Below are 21,638 nucleotides of genomic sequence, written 5' to 3' on the forward strand. Positions count from 1 at the left end.
CATGTATCCCATGTCATCTTGAAGGAACTGCCTGATGTAACTGTCAAGTGACTCCCCATCATATTTCTTTTATCTTTGTTTTCTTTCAGAAGTATTTAATAATTAAATAAATCTTAGAGACTGTTTGAAAGATCAATATAGTTAGTTTTTAATCATAGGAAAGATTTTAAATTAGGATGTTACCAGCTGTGGATTACTTAAATTTTAACTTTAATAAAAGAAGTTCCTGACAGCCTTCTCTCTAACTGAAAATGGGAAAAGAATTTTTCTTTACCTTGACAGATCAAACTGTAGACCCAATGGAAACATTTTTACACAAAAGATTTAAAGCAGATGGGTGCAAAAGCTGCATAAATCAGCATCTAGTGAAACTGGATCGTTCCCAGGAGTTTCTGAGATATCTTTGCCTACTCATAGTAATTGGCTTGAAAAATTCTTATCTTGATTTCTTAATTCCCATTTCTTAATCTAACACTTTTCCTAGTTCTTGTGAATATGCAGAAGACTTCTTTTTATTAAAATAGTGGACTTTGGATGTGCATCTATCTCCTTTTTCTTATAGATTTGAGTCCTACATCATAAGAATGCTGTAGTGTCACAATTCTATGAACAGAACAGTTAAAACTTATCCTACCTTTATTCCTTAGCAAACAGAACATGGGCAGTGTCTCAGTGGACCCCAACCAGGAACACTCACGCAAAGGGTTCCAACACAACAGAAATAGAATACATTTGGCCAATACTTTTTATACAATTAAAATATCTGGATAGTAAGTAGCTGACTTTACTTTTCACTGTGTGCAGCCAACATGTATTTCCCACTCTTTGATTATAGTGGTGATGGATGATTGCCCAACTATGTTATTTGCATTTTCAGTGCTTCAGTACGTTCATAGTTGAGACACAAATATACAGAATTTTCAGATGACTGTTAAGCTCCTTTTTGAAATTAGAATGCTTTCAAACTTTATGCTTTCATAAATAATATAATGTGAAGATTATGCAAAAAAACTTATGCTTACATTCCTGTGCTTAACAGTACCTAAGACATAATTGTTTTCTTTAAATGAACTTCAGTGTTTATCTAATTCTGTGTATTTTTTAGTCCTAATCTGCTATCAGAGAATACCATCACATACTTAGAAGGTTTTGTAATGGCTTATGACTTGATAATGTATTAGAGAGTTTTAGCATAGATATGATTTTATGTAAACAAGTATATGCACACAGTAAACATACATAATATATATAACTGTATATAATTGAATTAAAAAGTGTATATAATTGAAAAAGTAGATATCATGAGTATCTCTTAGTAAATCCATTTATGGATATATAATACTCTTCAAAAACTGAAGGTCCCTGAAAATCTATGTGAAACATGGTACATTTAATTGTAACTATTTTCAACTTTCTTTATAAATCCATTCTAACTCCATATGCTGCTGTCTGTGTTTCAGCTTTTTCAAGCAGTGTTGAGAGGAATCAATAAAAACTGATAATAGGAGGCTATGGAATTTTATATACCAACTCACTTTCAAAGTGTTTTTCCTAGACAAGATTCAGAAGAAATGTTTCAAAGTTCTGAACTCACTAATAATATTCCTGAGCCTTTTATAAATTTTAATTTAACACAAAACCTTGGTTCTAGAGAGCTGGAATAATGATCATGTTTATTTTTTGACTTAGTACAATTAGTTCTGTGAGCTCCTTATTTTGCTTGGCTTCTAGAACTCTGGTTCTAGATTAATTTGGTTCTGGTTTAGATCTGGTTCTAGATCTAAATTTCATGGTGTTTTTTTCAGTTGCTGAATATATTTCAGTGTTTTGATCACACAAACAGCCTTTCTCTTTTAAGGATTACTACTACTTCTAAAACTTACTTGTAGTATATATTCCCATTTCAAGAGATTGGATACTCTCTTCAGTTTGATCTTTTTATTGCTTACATGAAAATTCTTCAAACTTGGCAGATAAAAAGCTAAAATCTCTGGAAATATTTATTAATTTTATGATTCAAATTAGTTAATGGTGATTATGATTAAAGATGAGATTACATTTTCTGACAGACAGTTACATGTCATTTCATGTTATATATTTCTTACCCTATATTTCAGAGAATGCCACAAAATAAGTTCATAAAGTGAAAAAGCAAAGGTGTAGAAGACAGCACTGTTTTTTATAAGGTTATTAATGAGAATAGTGCCTGAACTATTTAGAAAATCTTGGTGTTGTGAGCCCCTTTGCATGACACTTCTGCTCATGTTTCCTTTGAGATGTTCCTAATTTCATATTGAAACTGAAAATGTGACAGTGAAACTTTCTGGACAAAATTTTTCTATGATATAATTCAGAAAAACCTCCATCTTTATCACAATGAATAGTCATTATTTAGCCTTTGTACTACTAACGTATTTTCTGTGATTAATGACACAGGTTTATGTGCAGATCTATAGTGAGGCTGTGAATGCCCCCTCCCTGGAAGCATTCAAGGCCAGGCTGGATGGGGCTTTGAGCAGCCTGGTCTAGAGGGAAGTGCCTGTAGCAGGGAGGTTGGAAATAGATGATCCGAAAGGTTCCTTCCAACCCAAACCATTCTGTGATTCTACAATTCTATGATTCTATGATCTGTAGCGAGAGGAAAGGATAACCAAATAAAAGGTCATTTAAGCTAAGGGAATCAATGGTGTGAAAAATATAACAGGTATGGACTACACATCAGTCTGTTTTAAAAAGACTGTCTAGACTGGAGAATGTAGTATGTTGTAGTATGTTTTTCTAGACTAACGTGTATTGCTTGGCAGTTTGTCTTAGGAAAAGACTGATATTTTATATTATTTTTTGCATACCAGCAATGACTTTCTGTGGGCATATTCTGTTTTTATTCTACAATGGGAAACTTTCTGATGTATGCATGAAAAAAGTATATAAACTCATACAGTACTCTGTCACTGCCTCTAGGCTTACCTATGAATATATGTGAATTCTTTTCCATTCCATAAATGTTTAATGAAACCCCATTTCTGTCTTTTTACTTTCTTTTATCTTCATAAAACAATACTAACTAACACCATCTCTTAACATCAAGACTTCTGTTTTACAATCTATGTTTTTGGCGTCTTAAAACACAGGGTATTTTTTATTTTTAAATATCATACATAACATTTCAATTTCCTATTCAAATTACAGAATAATATAACGTTTGTTTCTTGTCAGATTATTCAAATTTCTAGTGTCTGTGAAACTGTGTGTTTATGCACATAATTCCAAGCAAGTTTATTCCCTTCCCTTCCCCTCCCTCCCCCTCTGCTCCCCTGCCCTACCCCTGAAGATCACGCAATAGGATCATAATCCTGACTGAGGATATTTAGCTACAGTTTTAATATATGTTTGTGTTGAATGTTTGATAAATGTTTGCCAAGGGGCAAAGGTGCTGAAAAAAGCTTTGAAATTCATTAACTACACACTAAAAAAAAATTTTAATTTGCAATAGAAATGAAATTTCTGAATGCCTGCTGCTTAGTTTTATGCAGTGTTGACTTTGCTAGTACAGAACTTGCTCGTCACTTGCAATTGTTCTCCATTCCAGTGCAAGCCTGAATATCAAATTAGAAAACTAAATCTTCACTGGTTTTCCACCTTGTACTTGAGATCAATTCCAGTCATCTGCCTCACTGTGAATTTTCCTGTTAGTAAAATGCGGCTTTCTCAAATGGGTCCACACTGCTAGATCAGCTATGCTAATTATATTGCCAGAAGTGTTTACAACTCTATTACTTTTATGATATTTCTCAACTTCATGAACAATTATTTTTTACTGTCTTTCATATTATTGAATAGCATTAATATTTGAAGTTGTTTCCTCTCTGTTTTAATAAATCCAAAATTGTTTAATGTTATTAGTTAAACTATTTTTATTCTAAAAACTTGAATCATTATCATTACTTTTCTCAAATAATTTAACTAGTTATAAAATGTATGATGAGTTCTTTTTCATTAGTTCCATACAATTTGTCAATAGTAATGAGTCTGTAATTTACATTTTTAATGATTCTGATGGCTTAGACATAGTTTTGCTTGGGATCTGTATAACTCCAAGCAACGGCATTAGTTTTTTTGTTTGTTTGTTTGTTTGTTTTTAATCTTATTTACTTTTACAATTACTGCTAGAAAAATCCTTTTTTTTTTTTTTCTTTTTTTTCTTTTTTTTAGTCCTCTGAACCCTTTCTTAGAATTCTGAACTTGGTAAGTAATAGTAATAAATTTATAATTAAAATTAATTGTTTAAAAGGGTCCACAATCTAAATAGTTTTCCATAATGGAAAGTTAGAATCATAGAATCATATAATCACTCAGGTTGGAAAAGACCTAAAAGATCATCAAGTCCAACAGCAACCTAACGATACTACCTTAACAACCCTCCAGTAAATCATGTCCCTGAGCACCACATCCAAATGGTTTTTAAACACATCCAGGGTGGTGACTCAACAACCTTCCTGGGGTGCCTATTCCAGTGCTTAACAACCCCTTCTGTAAAGAAGTGTTTCCTGATATCCAACCTAAACTTATTTTGGCACAACTTGAGGCCATTTCCCCTTGTCCTGTCACCTGTCACCAGTGAGAAGAGACCAACCCCACTCTCGCTGTAAGCACCTTTCAGATATTGGAAGAGAGCAATAAGGTCTCCCCTCAGCCTCCTTTTCCCCAGACTAAACAGCCCCAGTTCCTTCAGTCACTCCTCATAGGCCATATTCTCCAAGCCCTTCACAAGCCTTGTTGCACCTTTTTGGACCTGCTCCAGCATCTTAGTGTCTTTTCTTAATGAGGTGCCCTAAACTGAATGCAGTACTCGAAGTGAGGCCTCACTAGTGCCAAGTACAGGGGCAGGATTACTTCCCCAGTCCTGCTCACCACACCATTCCTGATACAAGCCAGGATGCCATTGGCCTTCTTGGCCACCTGGACACACTGTAGGCTCATATTCAGCTGACTGTCCATCGGTACACCAAGGACCCTTTCCATCAGGCAGCTTTCCAGCCTCTCCTCCCCAAGCCTGTAGGATTGCCTGGGGTTGTTGTGACCAAAATGCAGGACTCAACACTTGGCCCTACTGGAACTCAAACAGTTTGCCTTGGCCCATCAACCCAGTCTATCCAGGTCCTCCTGTAGTGCCCTTCTCCCCTCAGGCAGATCAACACTCCCTCTCAACTTGGCGTCATCTGCAAACTTACTGAGGGTGCACTCAATCCCCTCATCAAGATCATTAATAAAGATGTTAAATAGAAGCGGCCCCAGTATCGAGCCCTGGGGGATACCACTCATGACCGGTCGCCAACTGGATTTAACTCCATTGACCACAACTCTTTGGGCCTGGCCATCCAGCCAGTGTTTCACCCAGTGGAGCGTACACCCATCCAAACCATGGGCAGCCAGCTTCTCCATGAGAATGTTGTGGACAGTGTCAAAGGCCTTACTGAAGTCCACGTAGACCACATTGACAGCCCTAATCCACTAAGTGGGTCATCTTGTCAAAGAATGAAATCAGGTTTGTCAGATAGGATCTACCATTTGTGAACCCATGCTGACTGGACCTGATCAAGTTCTGCCAATTGGTACCACTGATTAGGTTAGATGTTGCCATGAACACAACAAATTTCCGTATCACTCTAAATTAGAGTTACATGATTTTGCTTTCAGCAGTGCAAGCATATATAGACAATTTAATCCTTTTCTATCTGGTGCAAGGAATTCCTCATTTTTTTTATTAAGATTCCGATATATGGTGCTGTTAAAATCTGCTTCATTATGGTACATATATATGTTATATTTAATTGACAGAAGGAGATAAAGAAGACCAGGTGCTTGGCATCATGTGTTGCAGAGTGACCTCTGTGTGGAGAAGTTGGGGCTGCCACTTGCAAGACACAGCTTGTTCCAGCTAGATCAAGTAGCTTAAGAGTCCAGCCCCGTCTGACTCTGAAGGTCACTAGAGATGAGGCTTCCACTACCCCACTGGGCAACCTGTGCCAGTGCCTCACCACCCTACTTTTCCCTTATATACCATCTGAATCTCCCCTCTTCTAGTTTAAACCATTTCCCCGCATCCTATTGCAGAAGACCCTGCTATTTTTATGGGTTTATAAGATGAATGCATTCATATATATACTGAATAGAAGACAAATAGAAGACTAACTTTGGAGTACACTTGGGTAAAATGTGTTAGATATTTAAAATGTAAATTATCTGCAGTTTGTATTCAACTGTAAAACTTTACCTGCTGTTTTTTTTTATCTTCCAAGGTCTTGATTGAAACAATTCCATTATATCCTTTTGCTTTTCAGTATCAGTGAAGAAAGGAAGTTTAGAAGGTGGATTATTAAAGCACAATTTGAGCAGAAATAAGACAAATGTTAAAATCCTAAATGTGAAGTTCTAAAATAGTACCTACTAAGTGAAGTAAATGACATGATAAAAACTTGTGTACTGCTCTTGTATTTAAGGTAGCAACTTTGAGAAAAAAAAACATTCCTAACTCATGATAACACAAGCCTTAATCTTCATGGTGTCAGCTGAATACTGAATGTTGTTTCAAGTGTCCTTTGTGAAGTCTTTATGCAGTAAAATTGGCAGGTAGGAGTGATTTGTTCAGCAAAACTTGACTGAAATTTATCTACACTGTTTTTAAAAGAACTGATTTCTATATTTAGAAGTTTTTAGTCAAGGCAAAAAGTGGAATCTTGATACTTTTCCATTTTTGGTTTACATTTTATTTACTGTAGGAAAATAGCCCAGAAGGGATAACCTCAGTTATTGCATCATTCCTTGATGTTTCAATTTTTTCTTAAAAATGAACCCTAGAAACTAAGCAAGCTCCATCTTGAAAATGATTATTATATATTAATATATTATTATATATTATTATATAATTATTTTTCCAACTCATTCCATCTTAAAATAGGCAATCACTAATCTACATTAAATTAAAGGTTTCTCTGATTCAATAACATTTTAAGATTGTAGTCTAGGAGTACTGGATTCACTTCAGTTGATATTCAACTCCTTCCAGTACCTAAGTAAGTCCTATAAAAAAGCTGGAGAGACACTCTTCTGAAGGGCATTTAATGATAGGACAAGAGATAATGGCTTTTAACTGAAACTGGATAGGTTTATATTAGATATTAGGAAGAAACTGTTTACTTTGAGGGTTGTAAGGCACTGGAACAGGTTACCCAGAGAAATTGTGGGATCTACGTCCCTGGAAGTGTTCATGGCAAGTTTAGATGAGACCCTGGGCAACCAGATCTGGTCAAAGATGTCCCAGTCCACCACAGGATGCTGGAACTAGATGACCTTTAAGGATCCCTTCCAACCCAAGCCATTCTATGATTCTGTGATTCTATCATTTTATCATTCTTTATATTAACAATAATTTAAAACTGATTTATCAAAGTAATAAGTCATATATATATATATTTAAATATTACTTTTCAGATATTATTATCTGAACATATTTTCTATGCTTTAAATGTAAATGTAAGTATTAAAACAAAACAGACCATTTCAAAGACTTTAAAAATTAGCTTACACAAATTAATCAAGTCTACATGGGCTTCAATTAAAACTTCTTATGAATAAAAAGAATAAAGGCATACCAATTTAATCTTAAAATATACTTATGTACTGATGATAATATAGCAAATATACAAAAATTAACATATCTAAGCAGATCTATGAATTGGCACTTTTGTTTTATTATTGAGTAGTTATTTATGATGTGTATGTGTTTCTTCATTATGCTTTTTTTTTTTTTTTTCCCTTAGGTCTTTCCACTCATCCAAAGCTGTATATAGACTGGAAGAAGTTTTGGAAGGGAATTTTGCCAGAAGAAGTGCTAAAAGCATAAGGAAACTATCAGACACAGTTTTCAGTAATTTAAATTTCTAATATTTGATTTTTAAATGACGAAACATCCAGTAACCCAAATGACCTTGTACAAACATATACATGGAATAAATTATTTCAAATGAAAGCACAAAAATTATTTGCTCAGCTGTTCTAGTGACTAGAAGGTTAGGAACAAAAGCTATTATTGTTCAGTGTATTTTTTCACAGGAAATAGACAGTGGCAAACATACAGTAGTTCAACACATGAGATCAAGAGACTGAGTTTTTATAGTAAACCAAATCCAGATGTCGGAAGAACTCAAGACCTTTACAGAAATTATTAGTTATGTTTGCCTTTGGAAGCAAGGAAAGTTTACAGAGAATCATGTACGTGATTAAGAAAAAAACAGGTTACAAAAGCTCAGATTATTAACTCATTTAAGAAAAAATATTAGTCATACAGACAGATTTTGTATATGGCAGTAACTTACCTACATAGGATTTGAATTTTACTTTCATTTGATTTTGGATATGATTACCTCTTCATACTACTGAACAACTTCAGAAGTAGAAAAAATAGTAAAGATTTTAAACCTTAAGGCCAGAGTTGTGCAACGTGAGAGTAAGACCTCACAGTTTCAGCTCACTGTGAATACATATAGAATTATGCACTAAAGACGATTTTGACAATTAATTGGTGAAAGTTTTACCTGTATAATACCATGTAATGTGTTTAAAGGACTTAGGGACCCACCTTATTTATAGTCCTCTTCTAGTCCTGTTCTTACAGAGATATAAATCTTGATATTCTGGTACTGAGAAATCCTCAAAGTTTGGTATATTGAACCTATGAATCTGAAGATAATATATGAAGCCTAATGGGAAACATTGAAAGAGGCTATCATATCACAGAAGTTGTAGTGCTGAATTATAGAATGGTTTGGAGTAGAAGGGACATTAAGTATCATCTAGTTCCACAACCCCTGCCATGGGCAGATTGCCCAAACCCCATCCAACCTAGCCTTAAACACTTCCAGGGATGAGGCAACCATAGCTTTCACAGACAAAATGTTCCAATGCCTTACCACCTTTCTCACCCAGTGAAGAATCTCTTCCCCATATCTAACCTAACTCCACCTTTTTTTAGTTTCAAACTGTTATCCATTGTTATGTCACTATACTTCTTGTCATACATCTGTCACAAATACCTAATAATTTTGGAGATGATTCTTGAGGAGATGGGTGCATTTTGTGATTCCTTTTAAAAATTGTTTTATCACTGGGTTAGCTTCTTGGTCAGAATAATTGCCCAAGGTGAAACTGTTCCTTTCTTGTGTGTTCATTTCAGTGGATTTATTTATTTTCCCCAAATTAATCAAAATAGAGCCTGTTTAGAGCTGTATTCATTTTTTTCTCTTCTCCAGGCTAATCAACAACAACACTCAGCTTTTCTTCATAGAGGAGGTGCTTCAGCCCTCTAATCTTTGTGGCCTTGTCTGGACTGGCTCCAAAAGTTACATGTCATACTTATGTTGGGAGAAGTACTCAGTAGGGTCTCATGAGAACAGAGTAGAGGGGGAGAATCAAATATTTTGACCTACTAGCTACAGTGAAAGGGAAGGCCATATTATTTGCAGGGACAGGGAGGTGATTGTCCCTCTCTACTATGCCATCGTGAGGCCCCATCTGGAGTACTGTGTCCAGGTCAGGGGCCCCCAATAATGGAAGGATATGGAGCTGTTGGAGAGGGTCCAGAGGAGGGCCACAATGATGGGCAGAGGGCTAAAGCACCTCCCCTACGAAGACAGGCTAAGGGAGCTGGGCTTGTTCAGCCTGGAGAAAGGAAGGCTGCAAGGAGACCTCATTAAAGCCTTGCAGTATTTAAAAGGGGATTATAAACAGGAGGAGAATCAACTTTTTACTCAGATGGATAGTGACAGGACAAGAGGGAATGGTTTTAAGCTCAAGGAGGGAAAGTTTAGATTAGATGTGAGGGGGAAGTTCTTCGCAGAGGGAGTGGTGAGGTGCTGGAACAGGCTGCCCAGACAGGCTGGATGGAGCCCTAGAGCCCACTAGACATGTTGGTCTAGTGCCTGACCTGAAGGTTGGTGGCCCTGCCTGTGGCAGGGGCTGGAACTTGATGATCCTTGGGGTCCCTTCTAACTCAAGACATTCTATGATTTTATGATTATTTGATTGTTCCCTTTAATTTGTAATTTCAAGGGTATTTGACTTTTTAAAGTGTAACAAATAATATGATTGAAATGTATTGCAAATCAACTGGCAAGCAATCATCTTAATATGGTATTGATAATTAAAACAAACTAAATTGTAGGAATTGGCTTTCAAACAATGTTTCTATCAGAAACCAGCTAAAATTAATTGCAAGTTAATTTTTCCTGAAGGTTGTATTTTGTTGAGTCTTAACCTATTCAATATAATTCCAAGTGGAGGAAAAGTTCTTTGTACAGAACATGTGGAACCTGCTTTACTCACTATCCACCTGAAGTTTCAATCTGGTGCAAAGCCTAATAGAGAAAAGAAATATATTCATGTATTATTTATTTATTATTTATGCCATTTCAAGCATACTGTTTGAGTTTATGCTGGAAAATGAAACAAGCTTGCATAAAATTCAGATAATGAATAAGGGGTCAGTACTGGGGCCTGCCCTGTTCCGCATCTTTATTGATGATCTGGATGACTGCATTGAGTACACCCAGAGTAAGTTTGCAGATGACTCAAAAGTGTCTCACACTACATCCTGTTATAATTTTTCATGGAATTGAAGCATCAAAACACATTAAATTATTCTGTGAAGATATACCTTCTCAGTGCTAGGTATCCTTGCTCTGTTTAAAAATAAAATTAGAGAAAACTGGATGAACTTTAGTTGATCATAAGAACCAGAAAAGCAGTACTGTATGTTACCAGTCCTCTGCATATACAATGTTCACAAATACTTTCCAAAGAAATATTTTTCAATATACTGAAAATCTCTCCAAAACCTCACATGATGTAACAAGTCTCAGACTAGTTCGAATAATGTCATATATCTTTGAAATCTGGCAGTAGTTGCAGTCTCTATAAAAAAAAGTCTTACTTTACAAAGTGTAATGCTGCCTATATAGTATAAATATACTGTCTAGCAATTGTATCTGTATTCAAATAAATATGTTACTTTCTATTAGTTTGGAAATGCTACCCTTAAGTGTAGGTTGCACTGAAAGTAATGCCTCTTATTTATTTCTATGTTATTTCCAGGAAATTACAGCAGTTATGAATAGCACAATAACGCTATTTGATAGAGCAAATTCTCAGCTACAGAACATTATTTTTCAACATAGTTATCACTATTACATATGCATTTTCACACAGGATGAGCAAGAGCTTTCATGCCACGTTCATAAAAATCTGCACCAGTGAAGGTGATAGTTGCTGTTGCGACACCACTGCTGAAATGCACCACTCACCACCTCACTGTGCTCACATCTACTGTTGGTCTCCATCAACATTCAGCAAGCATCAATGAAGGTCAATAAGTGATTTTTTTCTGCATGGAGGAAGTCAACTCCACACTTTTGCTTCATACACATTCCATGTCAGATGGCATTTTGTCAGACTGCCCCTCTGCTGCCATTTGTTGCACAGCAACAAAATGTAATGGAATATTGATGGAGAGGTTCAACCTCTACTGTCATACTACAAACATCCACCTGTGACAATGTGGGCCAACATAATAAAATCACAGGCATTACTTTCAGAGCCCTATTATCTTTTTTAAATAAATATATATGCTGGAAAAGAACTGTACTTCAATAACCTATGTAAACACACTGCATATTACTAGACCTTAAAATTACATGTTTGATAGCACACAGTTTCTCAAGGGTTTTATTGCAAACTTTGAATCTTATTATGATTTCACAGCAACTGACAAAATTGCAGTGATAATTAATGATAATTTAAAAAAAAGTTATTTGAATAAAAGCATTTTTCCATATATAATATAAAATCATCATTTTCATACATGAATGATGAAAGAAAAGAAAATTACTCACCTTATCCTGTTTCAACTCATCTGATCAAAAAGACGTAGTAAAACACAGTGTTTTATACTTTAAATGTTTTTAATTTGGGACATCATATAGAAAATCATGTGCTACTGGTCTGGGAGTTAGTTGAGATTCTGGAATAAAAAAAAAAAAATTGTCTGGAAAATAACTTTCCAGATAAAGAAAAGAGGCTCCAAACTAAGATCCTTCATTTGGACATTGCGGATCTGAATGGTTTCCCCAGACCACAGTTTTAAAAATATCATTCTTCTAATGTCAACATATGAATAGTCCTGTTGAGATTGCTGTTTTATCCTATTTTTTTTTGCCTCTACAAATCATCTTAGTATTTTCTGCTTTTCCGTTATTTTAGTGATTCTATATGTTTTTTCCTTTCATTGACTGAAAAAAATGTAATGCCTTCTTTTTTTCTGATCTATTTTACTTTAGAGCTCTGGCACGTGAACTACAGTGGAGAAATTAAGCTGAGTACAGTCTGAACAGCTTGTAATCTTATGTCTTGTATTTTTCTCAAAAAACTCAAGAACTCTGTCTTGAGGTAATAATTCTGAAGAAATCTCTCACCAAACTAAAGATAGTCTTCAACATTCTGTGGTCTACTGGTTTATTGGTTTATAACTAAGGATGGGAGATGTGAGAAATTGGTTTTAATCCCTTGGGGGAAAGGAAGGAATGAAGTCTAGTTTTCTCACAGTGTGGAAAAAAGGTCTAAAAATCAGACTGTCATTTGATTTAAATGTAAATGCACATTAATGAACAAAACACAATTGTTAAAAATGCTTTTCCTGAAAATGCAGTTTGTGATGTTCATGCACAGGATTATGCACATTATATGGTCTTTGGAGGATTTCCTGAAAACAGGTGCCTTCAGATGATGGATTCACAGATCTCTATATGACAGCATCAAGGAAGCATTTTGAGATGGAAAAAAATTAAGAATTTGGCATTTGAAACATTACAGTAATCTGTTACTGTTGTTATTGTTTCCTATCATGTGTATGCAAACTATTTAATTCCACTGCTAGGGATCAATATAGTAGTTTCTACTTCTGTTCATAGGGTAAAATTTAAATAGATCACTTTGATTTTCTAATGAAGGTATGTTTGGGTTCTCCAAAACTTTAGTATGAAAATTTTGCTTTCAGACAATGTACTATGTTTATGTTATACTTCTGACATGATTATGTGAGCAAATAATTAGAAAATGAATAATAGTCTCTGTTAACTTTTTATTGTCATAATCTCTTTCTTCCCACCATATGCCCATCCCCTTCAGCAAAGGCATTCTTTTTTTCTTCCCTCTACCTTTCATCTCTTCTCATTTTACTCTTTTGCTGCCTGGCACTCTCATGCTTTTTGCAGGGAAGTACGGAGAGTGACACCTTATACTCAAGCTTGATAAATGAATTCTTTGCCTTCTTGTTTCTTGGTAAGTGGACCATTAAGACATATGTCCTTGACTTTCCCTGTCGGTAGTATGAAAGAATTTAACAACAAAAGAATTTACCATTGAGTAAATTTTATTTTACTCCCAGCATATGCCTAATTACATATTTTGTATAAAGTTTTACTAATAAACTATGTGATTGAAAATGTAGCAGAGAAATTAAAATGTGATATGCTTCGTGTTTCCACAAGACTTCTGGAAGTTTGATGTTTTAACATCTTAACTTAGGCTTCCATTTCCACTTGTAATACTTGAAGATTATAATGTGGAGAAAAAGAAAGAAAGAAACTCTTCTAAACCAGTTTTTATAATGCATATCCTTAGCTGACAATAAGTAATTGGAGAAGAATTTTTGTAAGATTTGACCTTGACATTGTTTGTATAGGCCTCCAAAGCAATTACTGTAGAAACTGAGATGGAAAACAATGGCAAAAAGCGGACAGAAATGCTTGAATTAGTGCAAATCACAAACATAGCTGAGTGGTATTAGATGACAGTTTACTTTTAATGAAGGAAGACATGAAGTAATTAAATCTTGACATACAATTATGAAAAATATCAGGTAACGAGCCTGCTATGCAATATAAAATAAGAAAAGACATTTTCTGAAAACTTGCCTGATGCTCTGTCATCTGAGACTGTTCTTTATGAGTGCAGGGTGAAGGTCAAGGAGGTATCTCAACTCCATCAATCCTTTGGACAGTTACAAATGACCTTTCACTTTTCATAAGACATTCAATATTCTGAATGGGGGGAATACATCTTTCTGTGTTTAGAAAATAGCAAAATTGAAACCTTTTATAGCACACAAGGTGCATTTGTGTTTGAAACTCCTGTTCGGATGAATTCTTAAATATTCATTGACACCAATATCTCATTTAAATGAATCAAATGATTTTACAGTGTCAAGTCTGTCTCAAGATACACTTTACCTTTTCATATTTGTATTGCAATAAATATGTTATTTTGTCTATTGTTTAAGACATACTTTGTTGTTTTCAGGTAATGTTTTAGAACACAGCAGTGCTGTCATATGTCCAGTGTCCCATTAGCTCTTAATGCAAATCCAAGCATTACACCACAGTTTTATTACACATTTATTTTGCAAGCATTAAATCTTGAAGTCTTTTTTTTTTTTTTTTTTTTTTTTTTTAAAGAAATGTACAGAAGCAGTGCTGCCAGAATGTGTACTACCAGATAAGTGTTACTAGAGGGTTAGAGGGTTTAACTCTAATCCACATACGTTTCGGTATGTAACCAGAGCTTGCTCTTTGGTCATATATTCTTTAATTCCAATGGTACTAGTTTAGATAAGTGTCAAGGATTTTACTGTTATTATTTTTGTACTGAAAAAAACAATGCAGGCAAGCTATAATTTAACCTGTATTTGGAAAGTTCTAAATACTTTTTTTTTTTTTTTTCCAGATTGATTGGTTTTTTTCCATTTGTAACACAAAGTGGAGAAACACGGAATTCTAAAGTTAAAACTAAGAACAGTTGCTAGATCTGTCTTGACACTCTGCGTGTTAGGAGTAGGTAATAAAAATAAAAATGTGCTTCAGTTTATAAATATGTAGGTTCCCCTGAAAGTAATGCCTCCTATGTACTTCTCTGGAAACTACAAGAGATATAAAGACTATAACACTATTGGATGAAGCAAATTGTCATCTACAAAACACTGTTTTTCAACATAGTCACCACCATGAGCTATGCATTTTTCCAGTGATGAACAAGAGCCTGCATCCCATGCTCATAAAAATCTGCATGGCCATCTGGAACGTGGCTTATCTTTCACGTTACTCTCGTGACTGCTAAAATGCACCATCCACTATCTCACCTCAGCAAGCATCAATGAAGGTCAATAAGTGTGATTTTTTTGGCATGGAGGAAGTCAATTCTACACGTTTGCTTCATACACATTCCATGTCAGATGACATTTTGTCAGACTGCCCCTCTGCTGCAATTTGTTGCACAGCAACAAAATGAAACAGAACACTGGTGAGAAGGTTCAACCTCTACTGCCATATCACCACTTTCTGCCACTGATGTCATGGCCCAACATAATAAAATAGGAGGCATTATTTTGGTGCGTTCCTTATTTTATTCAAGGTCAGCGATGAGCAACAATTAGAAATAAAGCATAAGCACCTTCACTAGCCTTTAAGGGCTATTCAGAACAGAACTACCAAAACAGTGTTCAGAATCTCAATTTGAATATACCAAAGTGACATTCATTGTATCATGAAAATCAGTTTTCAAAAATAATTCTTTCTACAGTCTTCAAAATCTTGTAATTTGGTATACCCGTACTTGACTATGTAGTCACTACCTTACACCAAATAAGATTATCTACTCAGACCAGTGTATGTCATGAGTTAGCACAGTTTGTGAAATATCTTTTCTCTCTAGTTTTCTTCACTGGTAAATTTTGAAATTGAAAAATGGGAAGAAACGTTTCTGAACATTTTGGGGAAGGACTTCAGAATAAATGTTGTCCACTGTTTGCTTCTCGCTTCTCTACTTATAAAACGTGCAAGGGCTTTCACCCCAGGAATTTCCTAAAAATGATTTGATGCAAAATTATAGTTGTTATGAGTAAATGTTGGGGATATGTGTATATATATATATATATATATGTATATATATATGAAGGCATTAAAAACAAACAAACAAACAAACAAAATGTACTTGGAATAAAGTACTGAAAGTTGTTCTTTAAAATTATATATATAAATAATTATATATTATATAATCTCACTTAATACTAAGTCCATTGAGTTTCAAAGTAAATGAAGAAAACTGTAAATTGCAAAGGCATTCCTCATTGTTATGGAAATAAATACCAATAAAATTTAGTGAGTCAAAATATTAATGGAAGGAAAAACAGGAAAAACAAAAGTTTCATCTTTCATGAATTGTCTGTACCATTCTTATCTGCAAAACTTAGATGTCAAAAAGCAGAAATAACAGTATTTTTTTCCTGCAGACTTCCTGCAAGTGCCTTTCCTGTAATTTTGAAAATTAGTTAAATATTAAAATTATTTCTTTCTTGCGATGGTGGAAATGTGTATTTTAACAGAGAACTTCTGAGACAACTGCTTAAAATTTCTATAATTTGCTATAATTTGGCACAAACAAGTACGAAGTTTAAATGTATGCTACCATTAATCTTTCATGAGTTAAAGCATATAAGGCAATATATATCATAGCACAATATTATAGGTAAAAATAAATAAGATGGCCAGTGCCAGGCATTTCTTATTCTGTTAAGCTGTTATTCACTTAAATGTGTGAATGTTAATTAGTCACTCAGTCCAAAGTTTGCACTTTAATGAACCTGTCAAATTTAAATTGGTGTCATGGCCTCGGCAGATAGCCTATAATATATAACACAGCTGAGATCTTTTCTTATAGATAGGTTAACATTGTAGAAATAGAAACCCAGTAGACTTGTGTTTTTTGCTGTTAAGATTTCTGTCTTTTTGGTTTGAAACTAAGGCTCAAACTGTGAAGATAAGTGGAAAAAGACCAAAAGTGCACAAAAATTTAACATGACTAAAATCTAGTGAAATGAAATTAATTTAAATATATTCATGACTTTGATTGTAGGTCAAATACTTATCCATAAAAGCAGTAACTTTTTGCTGGCAAGATATATTGAAACAATACACTATCCCCTTGAAAAAAAGGCAAACAATAGAAATTAAACACAGAAAAATAATATAAATGCAACATTATTGTGGAGATTTTACATTAACAAAAATAGGAAAACTCAATTTTGGTTCCCGGAACAACCATCATTCAGTATTACTGCAAATACACAAAAATACACTGAGGTTAATACTGCACAGGATATAGCATAGAAAAACACAGAAAGTGCAAAGCAATGGAATTACAATTGCTGTGGGAATCATACTTCAAATTTAATGACATTTGTTTGTGTCATATCTCGATCATAATGTTGCATTAACGTAGTCATTTGCATTTAATTCTATATTATGTTCCCAGTTTAGAAGAACACATTTGCAGTTTCTCATGTCTTTGCTTCCATCAGTGACTGAAAATTATATACTTTCCAAGATTATTTTGACGGAATTATATATAACTTCATGATGGAACATCTTATTACCCTGGCAAGAGACCTTGATTCATGAAGGGGCTTGTGAAAGAGTTAGGTACTGATAACTACAAGTATTGTTTTTAAAGATGGTTTATTAACTGTGTTATTATATTATTATACCTGTACTTTCATAGATGAATATTCTGTTATTAGATATGTAGTACTTACTCAGCGACTACTACTTCAATGTAAGTGGTCTAAACTAATTAAAAAAATAGAAATGTATAATCCAGTTAAAGTTCAGTTTGTGCTTTATTTATTTCTTTTGAGAACACAAGGCACCAAACTGGCAAGAATACAGTCATTTAGGATAAAGGTTTATAAGATTTTATCTTCCTCTAGAGAAAAGCACAGATGGAACCAGGCTGAACAGTTAATAATCAAGATAGGGAGAACCACACATGGAAACATGAATTCTGTGAATACTTCTCTCCAAGGTCCTTTCCAGTGAAGTTTTACAGTGCTCCTCCTAATGAATTGTGAAATGCCATCTAGAACATTCAAGATCCAAGTACCCAAAATTGCAAAGTTTACCCGAATGTCCTAGAAGGGCATTAAACTTTTTTTTTTTTTTTTTAATAATACAAATATGACAATGAATGTTACTTATCGTAGAATCATAGAATTATAGAATCATCAAGGTTGGAAAAGACCCACAGGATCAGCCAGTCCAACCATCCACTCATCACCAATAGTTCTCACTAAACCATATCCCTCAACACAACGTCCAAATGTTCCTTGAACACCTCCAGGGTCTGTGACTCTACCACCTCCTTGGGCAGTCCATTCCAGTGCCTGACCACTCTTTCCGAGAAGTAGTATTTCCTAACATTCAGCCTGAACCTCCCCTGGTGCAGCTTGAAGCCATTCCCTTTAGTTCTATCACGAGTCACAAGAGAGAAGAGGCCGACCCCCAGCTCACTGCAACCTCCCTTCAGGTAGTTATAGAGAAGGTGTCCCCTGAGCCTTCTCTTCTCCAAACTGAACAATCCCAGCTCCTTCAGCCACTCCTCATAAGGCCTGTGCTCCAGACCCCTCACCAGCTTTATTGCCCTTCTTTGAACACGCTCCAGGGCCTCAACGTCTTTCTTGCAGTGAGGGGCCCAAAACTGGACACAGTACTCAAGGTGTGGCCTCACCAGTGCTGAGTACAGGGGGACAATTACTTCCCTGTTCCTGCTGGCAGCACTGTTTCTGATACAAGCCAGGATGCCATTGGCCTTCATGGCCACCTGGGCACACTGCCGGCTCATGTTCAGTTGAGCCTCCAGGTCCATTCAATCAATACCCCCAGGTCAATTTCCCCTACACAGTCTTTCAGCCTCTCTGCCACAAGCCTGTAGCGTTGCCTGGGGTTATTGTGGCCAAAGTGCAGGACCCGCCATTTGGTCTTGTTGAACCTCATCCTGTTGACTTCATCCCAGCTATCCAGCCTGTCCAGATCCCTCTGTAGGGCCTTGCTACCCTCAGGCAGATCAACACTTCCAGCCAACTTGGTGTCATCTGCAAACTTACTGAGGGTGCACCAATGCCCTCATCGAGGTCATCAATAAAGATATTGAGGACAGGCCCCAGCACCAGCACCGACCCCTGGGGAACACCACTCATGACCGGTTGCCAGCTGGATTTAATTCCATTCACCACCATTCTCTGGGCCTGGCCCTCCAGCCAGTTCCTTATCCAACCAAGAGTGTACCTGTCCAAGTCACAGGCTTCCAGCTTCTGCAGGAGAATACTGTGGGAGACTAGGTAGACTACATTAACAGCCTTTCCCTCATCCACCAGATGGGCCACTAGATCACAGAAGGAGATCAGGTTGGTCAAGCAGGACCTGCCCTTCGTGAACCCATGTTGGCTAGACCTGATCCCCTGCTTGTCCCGCACATGCCACGTGATCTCCCTCAAGACAGTCTGCTCCATAACCTTCCCTGGCACTGAGGTCAGGCTAACAGGCCTGTAGTTCCCCGCATCCTCCTTACAACCCTTCTTGTAGATGGGAGTCACGTTGGCAAGCCTCCAGTCTTCTGTCCATTTCTCCAGTATATTTGTAAAGAGTTTCTTGTTCCTTTTTCCCCCAGCGGCCAGGTTGAGTTCAAGCTGGGCATGTGCCTTTCTGATTTTCTCTGTGCACATCTTAACAACTTCTCTGTATTATTTCTGAGTTTCCTGTCCCTTCTTCCACAGGAGGTAGATTCACTTTTTTTTCTGGAGCCTCAAGAATAGTTCCCTATTCATCCATGCCAGTCTTCCCCACGGGCTCATTTTGCAGCTCAAGGGGACAGCCTGCTCCTGTGCCTTTAAGACTTCCTTCTTGAAGAGCGACCAGCCATCTTGGACCCCTTTACTCTCTAAGACTGAATCCCGGGAGACTTCCCCTACTAGTCTTCTGAGCAACATAAAGTCTGCCCTCTGGAAGTCCAAGATAGCAGTTCTGCTGTTCTCCCTCCTGGCTCCACCAAGAATCAAGAACTCTACCATTTCATGGTCACTCTGTCCAAGACAGCCTCTGACCTCTACATCTCCCACCAGATCTCTTCTGTTTGTGAACAGGTCTAATGGGGCAGCTTGTCTCGTAGGCTCTCTCACCAGCTGCATCAGGAAGTTATCCTCCATATAGTCCAAAAACCTTCTAGACTGCTTCTTCTTCTCTAGGTTGTATTTCCAGCATGTGTTGGGGAAGTTGAAGTCTCCCATGAGGACAAGGGCTGGCGATTGCGCAGCTTCTGCCACCTGCTCGTAGAACACCTCATCTGTCTCTTCATCCTGGTTTGGTGGTCTATAACTGAAGCCCACTGGTGGTCTATAACTGAAGCCCACCAAGATGTTTGCCTTGTCAGCCCTTGTCAGACCAGCTTCCCCTGATCTTTACCCACAGGGATTCAACCTTATCATCCCCAGCCATAAGCTCAGTAACATCAAAGCACTCTCTAACACAGAGAGCCATGCCACCACCCCTCCTTCCTTGCTTATCCTTCCTGAAGAGTTCGTAGCCATCCATTGCAGCACTCCAGTCATGGTAGCGGTCCCACCATGTTTCCGTAATGGCAGCTAGGTCATAGCTTGCCTGCCACACAATGGCTTCCAACTCTTTTTGTTTGTTGCCCATGCTGCATGCATTGATGTAGATGCACTTCAGCTGAGCCCCTCGCCTCACCCCTAATCCCATTACTGTTCCCCCAGGGTCATCTCTAGCAGACCTGGTTTTATCCCCTTTCCCCTTCTTTTCTAGTTTAAAGTCTTCTCGACAAGTCCTGCCAGCTCCTGGGCAGGGATCCATTTCCCCCTTTGAGACAGGTGATACTCATCAGCAGACCTCAGGCCAGGTGCCAAGTAGACTGCCCCATGATCAAAGAACCCAAAATTCTTGCATTTGCATCAGCCTCTCAGACATCTGTTTATAAGATGGGTTTTCCTGGTCATCTCACTGTCCTTCCCTGCCACTGTAGGAATACAGGCAAATGCTACTTGTATGCCTGCTCCATCAACTAACCTCCCCAGTCCCCTAAAATCATTTTTTATGGTCCTCAGGCTTCTGTCAGTGACCTCATCACTGCTGGCCTGAACTATCAATAAAGAATAATAATCAGAGGGGTGGATCAGACTGGGAAGTTTTCTAAAATATTCCTTACCCAGGCCCCAGGGAGGCAACACACCTCCTTACGGGTAGGGTCAGGCCAACATACTGGGCCCTCTGTTCCTCTCAGAAGGGAGCCACCTATGACTATCACACTCCTTTCTTTTCTGGAGGAGGCAGTCTTCAAGCATGGAGCTGACCGCCTCACCTTAGACAAGCTTGGAGGCAGTCCTCCCACCTCATCCTCACTCACCTCTCCCTCTGGTTTCAGGGCTTCAAACCTATTACATAGAGGCACCTGGGGAACCAATGTAGGACTTACCATCACTGCAAGAAATAAATAAGTGCCTTTCTGGGATTGTTCAGTGTGTGACTGTAAAATCTACAGAAGTAATAGCAAAGGATTCTTATTAACAAACATGCTCTTGCATGTTCATGAATGGCTGTACATTGTTTATCAATGGACTGCTGCTGTAAAGCCTTTTGATTCAAAATCTGGAAAACAGTATGATATAAAGGAGTGCAGTAGATGTGAAA

The sequence above is a fragment of the Gallus gallus genome, chromosome 2 (genome assembly GCF_016699485.2).
Source record: "Gallus gallus isolate bGalGal1 chromosome 2, bGalGal1.mat.broiler.GRCg7b, whole genome shotgun sequence".
Classification (NCBI taxonomy): domain Eukaryota; kingdom Metazoa; phylum Chordata; class Aves; order Galliformes; family Phasianidae; genus Gallus; species Gallus gallus.